The 15,158-nt window shown below is 39.8% G+C and overlaps 1 long non-coding RNA gene across 1 annotated transcript in view; it reads left to right on the top strand.

Annotated features, from left to right (window-relative positions):
- The window catches only part of LOC115071758, a 14,074-nt gene extending 11,810 nt beyond the window's left edge, over positions 1–2,264 (top strand). The window contains exons 2-3 of the long non-coding RNA XR_003850836.1: positions 954–1,041; positions 2,225–2,264. This is a non-coding gene — a long non-coding RNA (uncharacterized LOC115071758). The remainder of the gene's footprint in view (positions 1–953; positions 1,042–2,224) is intronic.
- The last annotated feature ends 12,894 nt before the right edge of the window (positions 2,265–15,158 follow it).

Below are 15,158 nucleotides of genomic sequence, written 5' to 3'. Positions count from 1 at the left end.
AGATAGATAGATAGATAGATAGATAGATAGATAGATAGATAGATAGATGATGATGAAGATAGATAGATGATGATGAAGATAGATAGATAGATGATAGATGATAGATGATAGATGATAGATAGATAGATAGATGATAGACAGATAAGAGAGATGATAGATAGATGATAGATAAATGAGAGATAGATGATAGATAAAATGAAAGATAGAGATAGAGATAGAGATATCTGTCTTGCCCATCTATCATCCTATAGAAGGGTACAGTGAAGCAGAGGTGCCAAAGGCAAAGCCTGAGGAAACCTGGGATTTTGTTTGAGTTCTAGTCATACTTTTCTTTTTTGCATTTATGTATCTATCATCTATCTATCTATCTGTCTATCATCTATTTGTGTGTGTGTGTGTTTGTGTGTCTGTGTGTGTGTACATGCATGTGCCATGATGTGTATGTGGAAACCAGGGGGCAAACTTCAGGCGTCGGTTCCCTGCTTTAATCCCTGGGTTCCAGGGATGAAGCTCAAATTGCAGGACTTAGCTGCAGGTTGCCATTATACACTGAGCCATCTCTCTGGATCCCTAATCATACTTTTATGTATCCCTAATATACAAAAATAACCAACTTTAAATTGAGAGTTATATTCTTTTCAGGTTTCTTATGGCAATGCCAACTGCAGTGTCTTCTCCAAGGGGCTCTTTGGCTGTTTTGTTACCTAACATGTTAAACAGATTCGTAGATGCTATATGAAATCAGATTTCAGATTTTATAGTTGATTTCTAAGTTTTATTACCTAGAGCTAACATGAAGCCTTTTTCTATTTATTTATTTTTAGCAACTTAAGCAGATTGGATACCAAAATTTACATTAACACATCCCCAAATCCTAGCACATTGGGGCAAAAATGCTATAGAAAGCAGTTACTTCCAGAAAAGTTGAACTCTGATTCAATTCGTCTTTGCAGGCTGTTCAAGCCCTCAATGGCCAACAAACTCTGTGTCCTGAGGAATCTGTCAATGTGGTACTTTGTAAGCTCCACATAAAAAGCAATGGTAAGGGCTCCACCCTTCTCTGTCTCACTTTTATATACAAGATGGTAGTAGGGAGTTTCCTTTACACAAAAAAAAATTTTTATGAAAAGTTTAAGTGATACTGGGATTCATAACTTGACTTGTTCAATCTTCTATTGTAAGTGAAAATTTGATCAAGTGAATATTTATTGAACATATTGCTATTCAATGTGTGGTCTTTGGGCTGTTGGCATATATAAAGAAGAATAAAGAAGCTTCCGAGAACAAGACTTAACATAATATGGGATGAACTGAATTCTGCTGCTTGTTCTTTGACTCGCTCTATTAATCATGACTTCTCTAGTGGAAACTTTCCATCAATTTACAAACACCAGTTCTCCCTATGGCAGAAACCTTTCTTCAATTATGCTGTCTCCTACTCTCAGAATTCCTTCTTACCTTCTTTTTCTTTTATCTTTTTGAGACAGGGTCTCTCTGTAGCCCCAGCTGGCTTGGAACTCACAAAGTGGACCAGGCTGACCTTGAACTCATTAGCCATCTGCTTGCCCCTGCTGCCTGGTCTCCTTCCTACCTTTTGACTACCCTTTTCTGGCTAGTTCTCCATAATTGCCTCCATATCACTGTATTTTTCTACATTTCTATTTCTTATGCTCTTTGTGCCGTCTGCTCCTTCCACCTGACACCCAGGTTCCTACTTAGGGATGCACTTCTTGCTCAGAGATAGGGTGGAGAGAGAAGGTAGAGGTATTCAAGAGGAGTAAGAATGTTTATGCCAAGTGACTTTGATCCCAGTTAGAGGATAGGTGGAATTCAGACTGAGGCAGCATATCACAATGTCCTTGAAAACCAGAAAATTTAGCATTCTGAAAAATATAATCTGTCAGTAAAGGTTAAAGAAAAAAGGATAAGAGGCAGGACAGATTTAGTCATGGTGTCATCAGTTCAAAGTAATCCCTTCCCCAGAAGCCACCTGCCTACCCTGGGTCATTTCCTCCAATAAGCACAAGTAGACAGTAGAGGAGCATGTTCCTATGTGGAATGTGACAGTTTGTACTAGTCAAATGTAGCAGCTCTGGGTTACAGGATGGCCTGGGAAGAAGTTCAAGTGAAGAAAGAGTCAAATCATTAGTCCAAGGCACAACTCTCAGAAAAACAAATTTGGAGGTATTTCAGTCCCAAATATATGTTTTCTTTCTCTTTTCAGGCCGTGTGTAGGTAACCACAGCTGCTATGTGCTCATGATTGCAATGGCTGTGTCATATCCAGAAGACAGCATTTCATATAGCTCTCCTCATGCTCTGCCTCTTACAGTCTTCCTACCTCTCTTCCATGATACTCCCTGGGCCTCAGAGGGGTTGATACAGATGTCCCATCTAGGGCTAAGCACTCAACAGTCACATAGTCTCAACATTTTGAACAGTTATGAGTTCTGCGTTAATCATTGCCCACTGCAAAAAGACGTTTCTCTGACCAAGGTTGAGAGCAGAGCTAGTCTACAGGTATAAGTATAAATACTTAGAAGGCAGTCTAATGATATTACAATTAGAAAACAACAGTAATAGATTTACTCCTCAGAGCCTGTGACTTCCCCAGCCATGGGCTTTTGACCAGATTTTCAGTACCAGGAATATATTCCCTCCCATGGAAGAAGCTTCAAATCCGATCAGAAAGCAGTTAGTTACTCCCCAAACAGTCATTGTTTATGTTGTACAGAGACAGCCCAGTGAAACAGAGGATTCAAAAGAGAAAGTAATAAAGACATAGGAAGACAATGTTTGCAGAAGTGCAAGAGGATTGATGGCTCAGTACTTGAAAGAGGTGAATCATGCAAAAGGGGAGTCATCACAGAGGAAATCATCTGTTCTCATTTGTGCAAGCTGAAGTATATATGCCTCAAATACAGTTTTTTAAAGTTTTTGATTTTGTTACTTTTATTTGTGTGCATGAGTGTGTGTGTGTGTGTGTGTGTGTGTATGTGTGTGTGTACAAATGCCACAGCTTGTGTATGTATGGAAGTCAGTGAACAACTTGTATGAGTCAGTTCTCTCCTTCCACCATGTGGGTCCTGAAGATCAAACTTTGGTTGTCAAGGTTGGTGACAAAAGCACTTTTATCTGCTGAGTCATCTTGCTGGACCTCAAATACAGGTTTTAATAATCATTTACTATCGTTGTTAGTAACACATCAGCATTGGTAAAAGTGATGTTCAATTAGAGTACCAAAGTGCTATGCTTTTGACTTCTCAAAATAAAAATGCAAGCATGTTGTAACAGTTGTCAACTTGATTGGACTAAAAAACAGGGAGGGCATTGGCAAAGCACTTGTGTGTATCTTCAAGACAATTTCCAGAGAAGATTAACTGACTGGGAAGATGTACCCTGAATGTGGGCAGCTCCATCCCACAGGCTGAAGTCCAAGACTGAATAGAAAGAAAATCAGCAGAGTTCTGGCATTCCCCCTCTGCTTCCTACTCTGCTGAGATGTGAGCCTGCAGCCTCCTGTTGCCACAGAGAAGTTAGTCCTGCTGCTCTGCCTTCCTTACTGGGAAGGACGCAATCAGTTCCTCCCTTAAAATGTTTATGGTAGGTATTCTGTCTCAGTAGTGACAAACAACAAGTACACGTCATTAGCCTCTGATTTATATTGAAACTAAACATAAAGACAACTATAATAAAGATATAATCCCCCTCAAACTCTCCAAGAATATATATATAAATTCCAATTTTATTGAAAACTGCAAAAAAAGTGACTAATGTGCTATGTGACAGAAAATCAAGAGTTATTAAACATTCTACATGTAATTACCATAACAATGAGTCAAAGGTGAAAGATTAAGAAAAGTAAGACAAGGATTAATTCTAGGGGAAAAAAAGATGAAGGGATATAAGCTGGACAAAAGCAGGACAGTCCAGGCTCTGAATCTGAATGTTCCTCACCCTGGTATATAGGATGTGCTCTACAGAAATAAGTGTCTGATGAGAAAGAATCATATAGTCATAAGAAAACTCAACAAATACAGAAATAAGCACATTATAAGATGCTAAACCTAGTGTGAAAAATATAAGAATATTTCAGAATCCAGTTCCAGGGGATCTGATACCCTCTTCGGACCTCCTTGGGCACTGCACGACACAGGTGCACTTACACACATGCAGGCCACACACACACACACACACACACACACTCAAAATGGCACTCTGGGTTGGTTAGCAGAATTTAATTCCCTACTGAAAGTGGGACTAGGGGCCTGGGAAAAGTGAAAGGGGATTTTTCATTATACCTTTTGTATTTCTTGAATTCTTTTGTACCATGAGTGTACAGTATCACTATAATTTAATGAGCAAGTTTTATTTTTATGTTAGGAACAAAAGCAAGAAAGCTCAAAAGACAGAGATGTAAAACTAAACACTCATATTAAGGAATAATGAAAATAGAGAAGACAGCAAAGCAATTCTGGATAAATTTAGCAAGCCAGCCTAGGGAGATAGAATGTTTCCTACATAAACATTAGACTTAAGTTTGAATCCCCAGGACCCATGAAAAAGTCATCTGTGCTGTACAGAGATGGGAGCAGCAGAGGAGGACACAACATAAGCTTATGGCCTACACAGAAACACACATACATACATATGCACACATGCATGCACATGTGCACACACAAGCAAGCCATATGCAAAGACACATGTACACACATGCATGTATCATGTGTACACACACACACACACACAAAGAAATTAAGTAAGCAGTTCTACAAGCTTTACCACCCCAAGGAGAGAAGCCCACATTCTATCATGCTCTGGTTTGGATTCGTCTTTAACATGATTCAAGAAGATAGTTGGATAGGTGTGCATGTTGACCACAACATCAGACCCTAAAAAATTCCCTTACCAGTTTAACAGGTAGCCAAATATCACAGAAAAAAGGGTGTCCTAAGTGGCTCATAATAATAAACTGCAGAAGTAAAAAGAAGCCAGGGAGGACATGGAAGAAGGTGGTTAATGGAAAGGTATTTTAGGTAAAAGAAAATAGGGACAAACTATAAAGGGAGAGATTCACTTGGATAACTAACAAGAAAGGCCAGTGCTAGGGATGGGAATATTGTGAAGAACCATGAAGGTCACAATGAATGGGAGGCTGAGGACCAGCAGAGAAAGGAACCAGCTGTTGCAATCAGACCTGCTGGATGCTGCTGCTCTGGGCCTAGAGTGCCACCTTGCTGAAAACCACAAACCTAATATTGTCTTTTTTTAAATCACCAGCATCCTCCATTGAAAAGCGGTCACTGTCATCTTACTTTACCCCATCCCATCTTTGCTAATTTCCCAGCCCCAGCACAAGTTTTCACGAAGCTATGATAAAATGGAATTGTAACTGAAAATAATTTTTGAAACCAAGGTAACTTCTTTAGAGCTAATGTGGGCATGAATAATACATTTTAGTGGGTTTTTGCAGAGGATGCCTTATTTTGTTATAAAAGATTAAGATATTGATGAGGGAAAATGTATGATCCAGGAATATCAGCATAATACCAATAAGAAGACAGGGTTGCAAAACGTGAGCTAAAATAAATGCTCTTGGGTAGCTGTCTTATCACCCATAGTGATGTTACACCTAGAGGTCACCTGTAATACTAACTTTCAGGGGTCCCTAAAGTAGAATGTGGGTCAATCACACAGCTCAACAAGATAGATACCAATTATATGGATATGTATGTCTCCTAAATTATGCCATGCAAAAATTAAAATGTGCCTTTATGTATAAATCAATGAGCACTCAGTAACCACTTGAGCTCTTTTGAGTTCTATGATCTCTAGCTCGAATGTCTCTTACTGCAGGCCTTCCTTCCTTCCTTTCTCTGTCTCTCTCCCCTTTTACCTTCCTGTCCCTCCCTCTCCTCTTCCTCTTCTTCCTCTTCCTCCTCCTCTTCTTCTTTTTGAGACAGTGTCTCATGTAACTCAGACTGGTTTCAAACTCACTATGTACCAAGAAAGACCTTGAATTTCTGATTCTCCTAACTCAAACTTCTAAGGTATGTGCCATCTTGCTCAGTTCATATGGTGTTTGGGATTAAATCCATGGCTTCGTATATGCTAGGTAAGGACTTCACCAGCTGGGCTTCATCCCCAGCCCCTTGTGGGCTTTGACCTGGCTTTGACCTGATACTTGCTATGGATCATCCTAGAAACTATTCTTTTAATTTGTTTGTGAATCAATCCATAGTCAAATTCAGGAAGATTAGGAAGCAGGACCTCCTAGTTAGCTTCATTTGTAAATTGATAGAGCCTAGAGTTATCTGAGGGAGTCTCAATTAAGGAATTTCCTTGATCAGGTTGGCCAGTGGGCATGTTAAGGGACATTTTCTTGATTGCTAACTGATAGAGGAGAACCCAGCCCACTGTAGGCAGTACCATCCCTAGGAAGAGAGTTCTGGGCTGTATAAGAAAGGAGCAGAGCAGAAGCTAAGGGGTGAGCCAGTGAGCAGGATTCCTCCATGGTTCCTGCCTCTGCTCCTGCTTGAGTTCCTGCCCTGACTTTCCTTAATGATGAACTGTGACCTGGATGTGTAAGATGAAACAAACAGTTTCCTCCCCAAGTTGTTTTTGCTCTTTTTTTTGAGACAGGGTATTCCTGTAGCCCCAGCTGGCTTGGAATTCACTACGTAGACCTGGCTGGCCTTGAACTCACAGAAATTCCCCTGCCTCTGCCTCCCAAGTGCTGGGATTAAAGATGTGCACCACCACACCCAGCTGGTCACAGTCTTTTATCACATCATCAGAAAACAAACTAGGAAACTGGCTAAAAGAACAGGAAATAAAGGGATGCAGTTCCTTCAGAGGAACTCCCTATCTGCATGGTTACACCCTTTGCTGGGTTGCCTTGGGGTTGCAGAAATGGTGATTGCACTTATAGCTTAATCGACATTTGATGAATAAATGAAAAAAGGCTGAATGTTGCCAAAGGGAAAGAGTGAGGAGAACTTCAAATAGTTTCGCTATAGTAAACATTAAGTTACTATAGGTAAAATTTGACAGTTCGGAAAGGATTTATCTTTGATAATAGTGATTAAGAACATGGACAAAACTAATCTGCAGAGCTCATAAGTGTGTTGAAGGAAATGAAGACAAAAGCAATGGAGAATTCCATCTTCTTTCTTCTGTTCTCTGTTCTCTGTCATCTGTCTGTGTTGTTTTTTCAACTGAGATGCTGACTATAGCCCAATACCTCAGCTGCCGCATTTCTAACATTGTCAGCACTGATAGCAAAACTTCATGACCTAGCAGTCAGCAGAGACTCCACACTAAGCTCTCCACTCATATCTCTTTTGGTCATGCTGAGCCCTTGGAAATTTGAAGGTCTTTAGGGTTGAGAATTCACCAGCTGTGGTTTCTCTGTACAAAGAGTGTTTGTTTTAGTTATGTAAGGTGCCCTGTCCCATCAGTATTGACCAACCCTGTTCACAACCTTACCACATCTTTTTATTTAGTCTTCTCAGCTTCATCTTGGTTGATTCCATGGTTGTGTTTTCCCTGAGATACACAGGGGTTTCGATGCTCACTGCTGTTAGTTGTGGTTTTTCCTAGACCTTTCTTTGTCATGAGGGCAGCCCCTGACTTCACTTCCTGCTGATTTTTTGCCTCTGTGCACTTTCCCTGACAACTGAAAACTCTTGATTTGTCTGCAGTTTATCTTTTACCTCATTAAACATCCCACTGGGAACAATATCTTTGTGGTCAAGAGCTGTACTATAGCCCTCGATTTGAGCAGTCATAACACTAAATCAAATGATTTATGTCAGCAGAGAAGTACTTCCACCCTCAAAATGTGAAAATATCATCTTGTGGAATGAGGATAATGAAAAAACATAGTGGACAAACACATGGTCCAAGATGACAGCTAGTAAAGTTTGGCCGGCCTACACTTAAGGCTAAAGCCAAGATGATAAAATTTGGGGTTCGTAAAACACAAAAAGAGAATTATTAATCAACAACATGTGGCTGTGGAGATGCCTCCACAGGTAAGATGCTTGCTATACAATACAAGGGAATGAGTTTCATCCTAGCAACCATGTAAAAAGCTGGGCATGGCAGCACACACCTGTACGCCCCTGCACTGGTGAGGCAGAGACAGGAAGATCCTAGGAATTGATGACCAGCCCATCTAGCCAAATAAGTGGGCTCCAGAGTCACTGAGAAGCACTGTCTCAAAAAGTGAGGTGGAAAGTGATTAATGAAAAAACTAAATGTTGACTCTGTGTACAACATATACAAATACAGGACAGCAGCAGTAATAATATGTGGAATAAAGAAATTTTAGGCATTCGTGAAGCTTTGAACAGTCCTTGAAAGTTCTTCCTCAGTAAGAAAAATATTGACAACAACCTTACAAAGCCATTCCTTCCTGGTCTGTGGGTAAGGCTCAGTGGGTAAAGGTACTTACCCAGCAAGCCTGGTGACCTGATTTCAATTCTTAGAGCCCACCTAAAGGAGATAAAGTTGGAGAGAACCAACTCATAAGGTTGTGCTCTGACCATCACATGTGGTCATTCATGTGCTATAACATGAATGCACACACACACACACGAATAACATATATTTTAAAGTCTACAATCTCATAATCCAATGACTTGTGTATCTTCAGAACTAAAAGGCACATAGCCAGTATTGAGAACAGATATAAAAGGATATACCTCCTATTGTACTGGGCATCTTCCCCACTGTTGTCAACTAAACAAATTATGTAGGTATTCATACCTAATTTTCTTGGCATTCATTGAACATTTTTTCACATAAAGCTCATCAAATATTTTGGTGTCTGGTAGAAATGAAAAGATTCAAAATGAAGATGTCTAATAAACCTACTAGTGAACATATATGCCAACAAGTACAGTGCATATCTTCTTAACTGTTCATTTATTACCTTCCAGGAGAGTTGACTTTAGAAGAGTTTAATCGATGCCATGGAAGATGATCAAGATCTCCTAGAGATTGTTTCTCAGAGCTTCAACCTCTCCAGTGTACAGGAAGTCACCTGTCATGGGAGATAGCCAGTTGACTGCTGTAAACATCCTGGCCAGGATGCTCTGGGAGATAAAAATGGAGCAGTTGTGGGAAACCATCTCCCAGTTGTTAGTGTTAGTGAGCAGGACACCTTCAGCAGAGAAGAAATGAAACTTCCACCATGTACCTGCTGTTGGCTTCAGTCTTCATTATAATTGACATGGACTTACGAATGCAGCGTTCATTGCAATCCAATGGAAGCATCCATAAAGATCTTCAAAGATGCATCACAGCTTTTCTGATGTGCACTGTACATCAAACTATTAAAATTAAACAATTAAAAGAAAGAGTAAAACAAATCAAAAGCTTAGCTGCCTGACGAATATTTACAATGCAGCTTGCATGTCTGTTTACTTGCATACTTAATCTGCATCTTGAAATACAACTGCATTTTCTGGGCCAAGTTCAGCATTCTTCTATTAAACATGCCTTTAGCAAAGGTGAGTGCTGCCTTCTGGCTCTTATTGCATCCACATATTATATATGACTGAATTCTGATATACTTAAAATTTTATTTTTCTGCCCAGATTTCTTATTCCTTATCGTGAAATGCTGTCTTGAATTTGTAATAACAGTTTTGTTCCAAAGGAACAGTAACTATGGAGGAAAAAGAAGAGAACTTTAGTCTGGGCGATGAGAATGTTTCCATCTGATTGGTTAGGAATCTGGATCCAGTTGTGCATGAAAAGCTTGTACATCATCTGTAATTATTATGCCAGTTGGAAGTTTGCTCACAACAGCAGACAGTCAGGCTATGCAACAACAAGCACTTGACATTTTAAACGTTACTAACATTATAGCTTTGACATTTCATTTTTTATATTCTTTCCAGAAGAAAATGAAATGATGAATGGGATTTCTTGATGGGTTGGAACTTTATAAGTTTCTGGTTCTATATCACAGGCCCATTAGCATGTCTGTTAATGAATGGCTTTCTTATGGAAACAAGGGAGACTTCCAGGACCATGCATGAAGCATCTTTGTGTTAAAAGCTTCTTCATAATGCTTTCATATTCAAATGAGGGTTGAAGCACACAACTCTGAAAACTTAAAAGAGATAGGATTGGCCTGTCTCCTATAGTTATTAATGTCAACGTGGATAGAGGTAGAGATGGAGGTGTGGCTAAGGGATAAATGATGGTGAAAATGAATGATAAATGGAGATAGAAAGGAAATTATCGATGAAGGTAAATTGAAATAGAAATATCCTGGAAATTTTCCCAACAGGTTCTGAGAAGATTCACAGTGATTTATATAATGTGCAATGGAATATGTTGCTATAAAAGGGTGGAGGAATGACTCAGCAGTTAAGAAAACTGGCTGCCCTTGCAGAGGACCAGGGTTGGATTCCCAGCACCCAAATGGCAGATAACAACTGTCCACATTGCACAACACAGGTACTCTTACATACAGGCAGGCAATACACTCTTATACATAAAATAGAAATAATAAATAAAATATATTTTAAAAACTATCACAGGTGAAATGAAGTGAGGAAAACATTGCAACCATATTATGAAGCTCTATTCATTTGTTAAATGTAGGTTAATCTTTGGACTTTGGGCTTCCTAGCAGTAGAAGTAAAAGAATATCAGCAAGACAAAATTACTGTGGTGTCAGATGACAAAATGTCTCAAACTGTTTAGGACTCCATGAATTCTAGAAATTTGAAAACACAAGGTATTATCATAGTGATAAAGATAAATAATTTTCTTTGTGGAAGGGAAGGGAGAGAGCAGGCCACAGGACAAATAGGAACAAAAAATGTACACTGCTGTCCCCGTGAGTTGAGACTGCTGCTGTGGCAAGATGGGCAAGAGCTAGAAAGGGCACATCCCTCTCCCTGCTGCTAAGCATCTTCCTCCTAGAAATCCCTTGTGCTGAGTCAAGCAGAGGAGTGGCTGGTAAAGGAGAAACGTGCACAGTAGGGCCCAGGTCAGCCTCACAGGAAAAGTTCTAGGAGGGCAAAAGACTGAGAGCTTAACCCAAAGTTTCCCACACAGATGGGGCAGGTAAGAGAAGTTCAGCAGACTTCTAAGGATACTCTCTCTATTTGCCCAGAGAAAAGTTAGAGACAGCTGGCCCAAGACGAGGTGAGCAGTGATTTGATTTCTCTTTTCCCCAACCCAGATGAGTGACCAGTTGCCTCTTAGTTAAACCTTGACTTCTTCTAGCACCAACAAAGGACATTCCAGCCAGAGACATATCTGTTGCAAGTAGAAGAACAGCCTGAAGTTGGATCAGGAGGGGCTGATGCTACCTTCATTGTTCTTTCCACAATGTACACACATAAAAGTAATTAGGAAAATATATGAGAAAAAAATATGCTTTGTGTAAAATGGGATTTATGGTTGAAAAACAGGTGAAAAGGTTTAAAGCACATTAGAGAAATAATATGAAGACAAGGGAGAAGTTGATTGGTTCACTTTCCTCTCCCTCCAACTTATATTAGAATAACCTTTAAAAGTGAAAATGAAATACAAGAAAGCCCTGACATTTAAAAGCAAGCTAGGGTTCTATACTTGCTCGGGAAATCTAAATCATTAAAATGAAATGGACAGGGAATAGATTTTTCAATACTCAGTGTTTGTTTCTGGGGACAGCTGTAACTAGGCAAAATTGGATGCTCAAATTAAACCAAGGCAATAGCAAGCTTTATTAGTGGGATGACTGGCAATATTGAGAAATGCACTTAGGGAGGTGGTACTGCTCTTTGGAAAGAGCATTGGACTGAACCAGGTTTGCATTCTTCTGACCTCTGACCTAGAGTCTTGGTCTTCTCATTCCCACTTCTAAAGTGGGAGAAGAGTTTCTGTGGTCCTTTACACCTCTAACAGTCTATGATTCCATGAGACCGTCCCAGTGTAGGGCAGGATGCCTGAGCACTTCCAAATAGTCATTTAGAAACAAATTAAAGAAAAATTGTTCATGTGTCACTAAATTGCAAGTTCAGTTTTTGTTTGGTTTTTTTGTTTTAAGAATCTTATGGTAAATGAGTCTTTGCTACTCATGAGCTCTGTGTCTCAAGTTACTAGTTGCTATCCCTATAGCTAATTCTAACTTTCTCTGTATTCTGTATGGTAGGTGAGTGGCAGACTGTCTATACAGAAGTCACCTGGAAATCTTTTTCCAAATAAAAAGAAAATTTATGGCTCCAATATGAACAGTGATTCCCACTCATGATCACTGAACTTCCTCTGTAAGGGCACCAGCCTATAGTTACCATGGAAATAGTCAAGTACATCCACAGTCTGTTTTTCAGCATTAACCGTTAAAGTGGATTGAGACCATGGAGTCATGAATATTTCCTTCATAAGATACAGAAAAAATGCTAATGTTATCTGCCTCCATTTCTTACTGCGTATATGACCCTGGATAAGTTCTTTTGCCTTAGTAGACCCTATTTCTACATTGATGAAATCAGATTAAAATACTTGATGGACTTACTGTGTGAGGACCACATGAGATAACATGCCAAGCTTAGGATGGAGCCTGGCGGGCAGCCACTATATGCTTAGTGTATGTTGTGTCTATAACTTTTAGGATGTTTAAGCTCTAAGGTATAGGAAGCTAAGACTGCTTCCTGGGAAATGATTTCCAGTCTGGAGAGGAGGCTATCTGTAGACTTGTTCCAGACACATTAATCTCTTGGTTCCCAACTCACATTTAATTCAGTATATTAGTGAGGTCTGAGAAAACAATACTCTATTAACATTTATCTCTGGATAAATAAAACATTTTAAATGCCAACCACCCAAACTATCACTCATCCAAGTATTTAAGATGTTCCTTATACCTTCCAATTGACAATGAGTCCTCAGACACTTTCAGGCCAAAGTCTTTGAACTGGTTGGCTGCTTTTGGCCTCTGCTCCAGCAGGGATGTCCAGGCCATTAATTCTGATAATAAACTTCACATTTATGTTGCAATTTGTGTTTTTTGCACGTGTATGTATATGTGGTGTGCATACATTTGTGTGTAGACATGTGTGTGCAGGTTGGCATAGACGTGTGTGTGTGTGTGTGTGTGTGTGTGCGTGCAGGCGTGCATGCGTGTGTGTGTGTGTGTGTGTGTGTGTGTGCAGGCCACAGGTTGATATCAGATGTCTTCTACTGCTCTCCACCTTATGTTGTGGCAGGATCTCTCCCTTGAACCTGGAGCTCGCTACTTTGGCTAGTCTGTTCCAGTTCATTCTAGAAATCTGCTGTCTCTACTTCCTGAGTGCTGGAGTTACAGGAGAACATTAAAACATATAACATGAAAACTGGTAATGATTCATTAAAATAACTTTAAGAGAGAGGAGAGATAAATAATGCCTAGCTAGTGTAAAAAAAAAAAAGAGAAGAAATCATGTTAGTTCAAAACCTATTGACAAATTACACATACCATATCTCTACGTGAGCCAATGTGTATAGCTGAGGGCTATATAACAAGAAACAGTGATAAACAGGAGAAACCTCCCACTGAGTTGTCCAGGATAGTCCAAGAGACTCCACAAATTACACAGGCTATTGCCACAGCCCTTGATTGCCTCCCAGTACTTGAAGGTAAGACCTTATTCTTGAAGACAGGACATACTTCAGACACAAGATTTGGAGCATTGAAGCTGGAACTGACTGGAAGCTACCTTCCCTGAAGGCTATCTCTCATAGTTTTGGAGAGCACTATGCAAACTATTAAGGGGAAACATAAATCGATGGTCCAACCCCAGTTTTAAGGCCTAATAACCACAACAATGACCAGCATAGCAAACTATATTGGGGAAGTAATAGCACTTTTATCTTGGTAATCAACAGCTACCTAATTGGACTTAAAGCTCACGCAATGGGAGGAAACTCATGTGTGGTACTGTAAACATAGCCAAAAACACATGGTTGGAGAGGTTATAAATCTTAGAGAAATCCCAGGGCTGTCACATCCATAAACAAATATAATTTCTTACTATGTGCAAAAATATAAATCCTTATATTTACAGATAAGTATCCCAGTGTCACCACTCATCAAAGAAGCTTCTTTTTCAACAGCCGGAGATTATTACAGAGTTCCACAACTGGTCACACACAGACATTGTCTGTGAATTGCCCAACCCTAAGAGACACATCTACAATGCAACCTCTACACCTAAGGCTCATGGAACATAGTGGAATACAGGTTAGAGAGAATACTAATGCATCTTTCAATTCTCATCAACAAAGCTTCCTCATGAAACAGAGGATCATGAATACAAAAGGACACAGAAAACAGAGAATAAGAGTTTTCAGAGTGTGGGTCCTTGGACAGGACTCCTATATTAAAGTCCACCCACCCAGGGCTCAGGGATCATTGCAGAGGAGGAAGCAAAAAGATCGTAAGAGCCAGGGAGGAGGTACATGACCATATGGAAATAGAGTCCTACAGGCTTCTGGGAGCTTGCTCATATGACCCTACAGCAATGGTGCTGGCATACATAAGACCCATGCAAACTCAATCTGACAAAAAAAAACCCAACACAGAACTGTGGAAATGGGCAGCAGGTCCCAATCTTGGCCAAAGAACTATTAAAAGCTGATTACTGCTGGGTAAGGAAGAGTTGATCTTAAAATGAGGAACTCTAAATAGGCTGACTAGATCCCAGTGGATGAACTTGCACTGAGGGACATCTAGGGGCACTAACTTGAAGACCTTACCACAAACGATAGAATGCATGAAATCCAGGGAGGAGGAAACTACTGGAGGATGTTAACGGGAAGAGGGTACAAAGATGATTAAGATGTTGTGTACGAAATACACAAATATCCAGTAAGAACTTTACACAGAAGAGCTAATTTTAGTACATGGGCAAAGATTACAAATATCATTTAGTTTATGTTACCTCAATTGGTGTATAGCAGAAACTTAAGTAAAAAAAATGTATCCAAAAGTCAACCTCTTTCTCTATCAAGCTGGAACCTTTTCTACTCTTAGTCTGTTCTGTGCTGCATTATCTTCCATCTGGGTTATTATAGCAAGACCCTAATTTGTGTCCACTCCAATCTTGTCCCTCTAGAGTCTGTTTTCAATAGAATAGCCAGTGACTCAGTTAAAGCACAGGACAGATCACAA

Source organism: Nannospalax galili, unplaced genomic scaffold, assembly GCF_000622305.1.
Source record: "Nannospalax galili isolate Female #2095 unplaced genomic scaffold, S.galili_v1.0 scaffold261, whole genome shotgun sequence".
Lineage (NCBI taxonomy): Eukaryota > Metazoa > Chordata > Mammalia > Rodentia > Spalacidae > Nannospalax > Nannospalax galili.
Note: the sequence above shows the minus strand (reverse complement) of the source record. Positions and strands in the feature narration are given on the sequence as shown.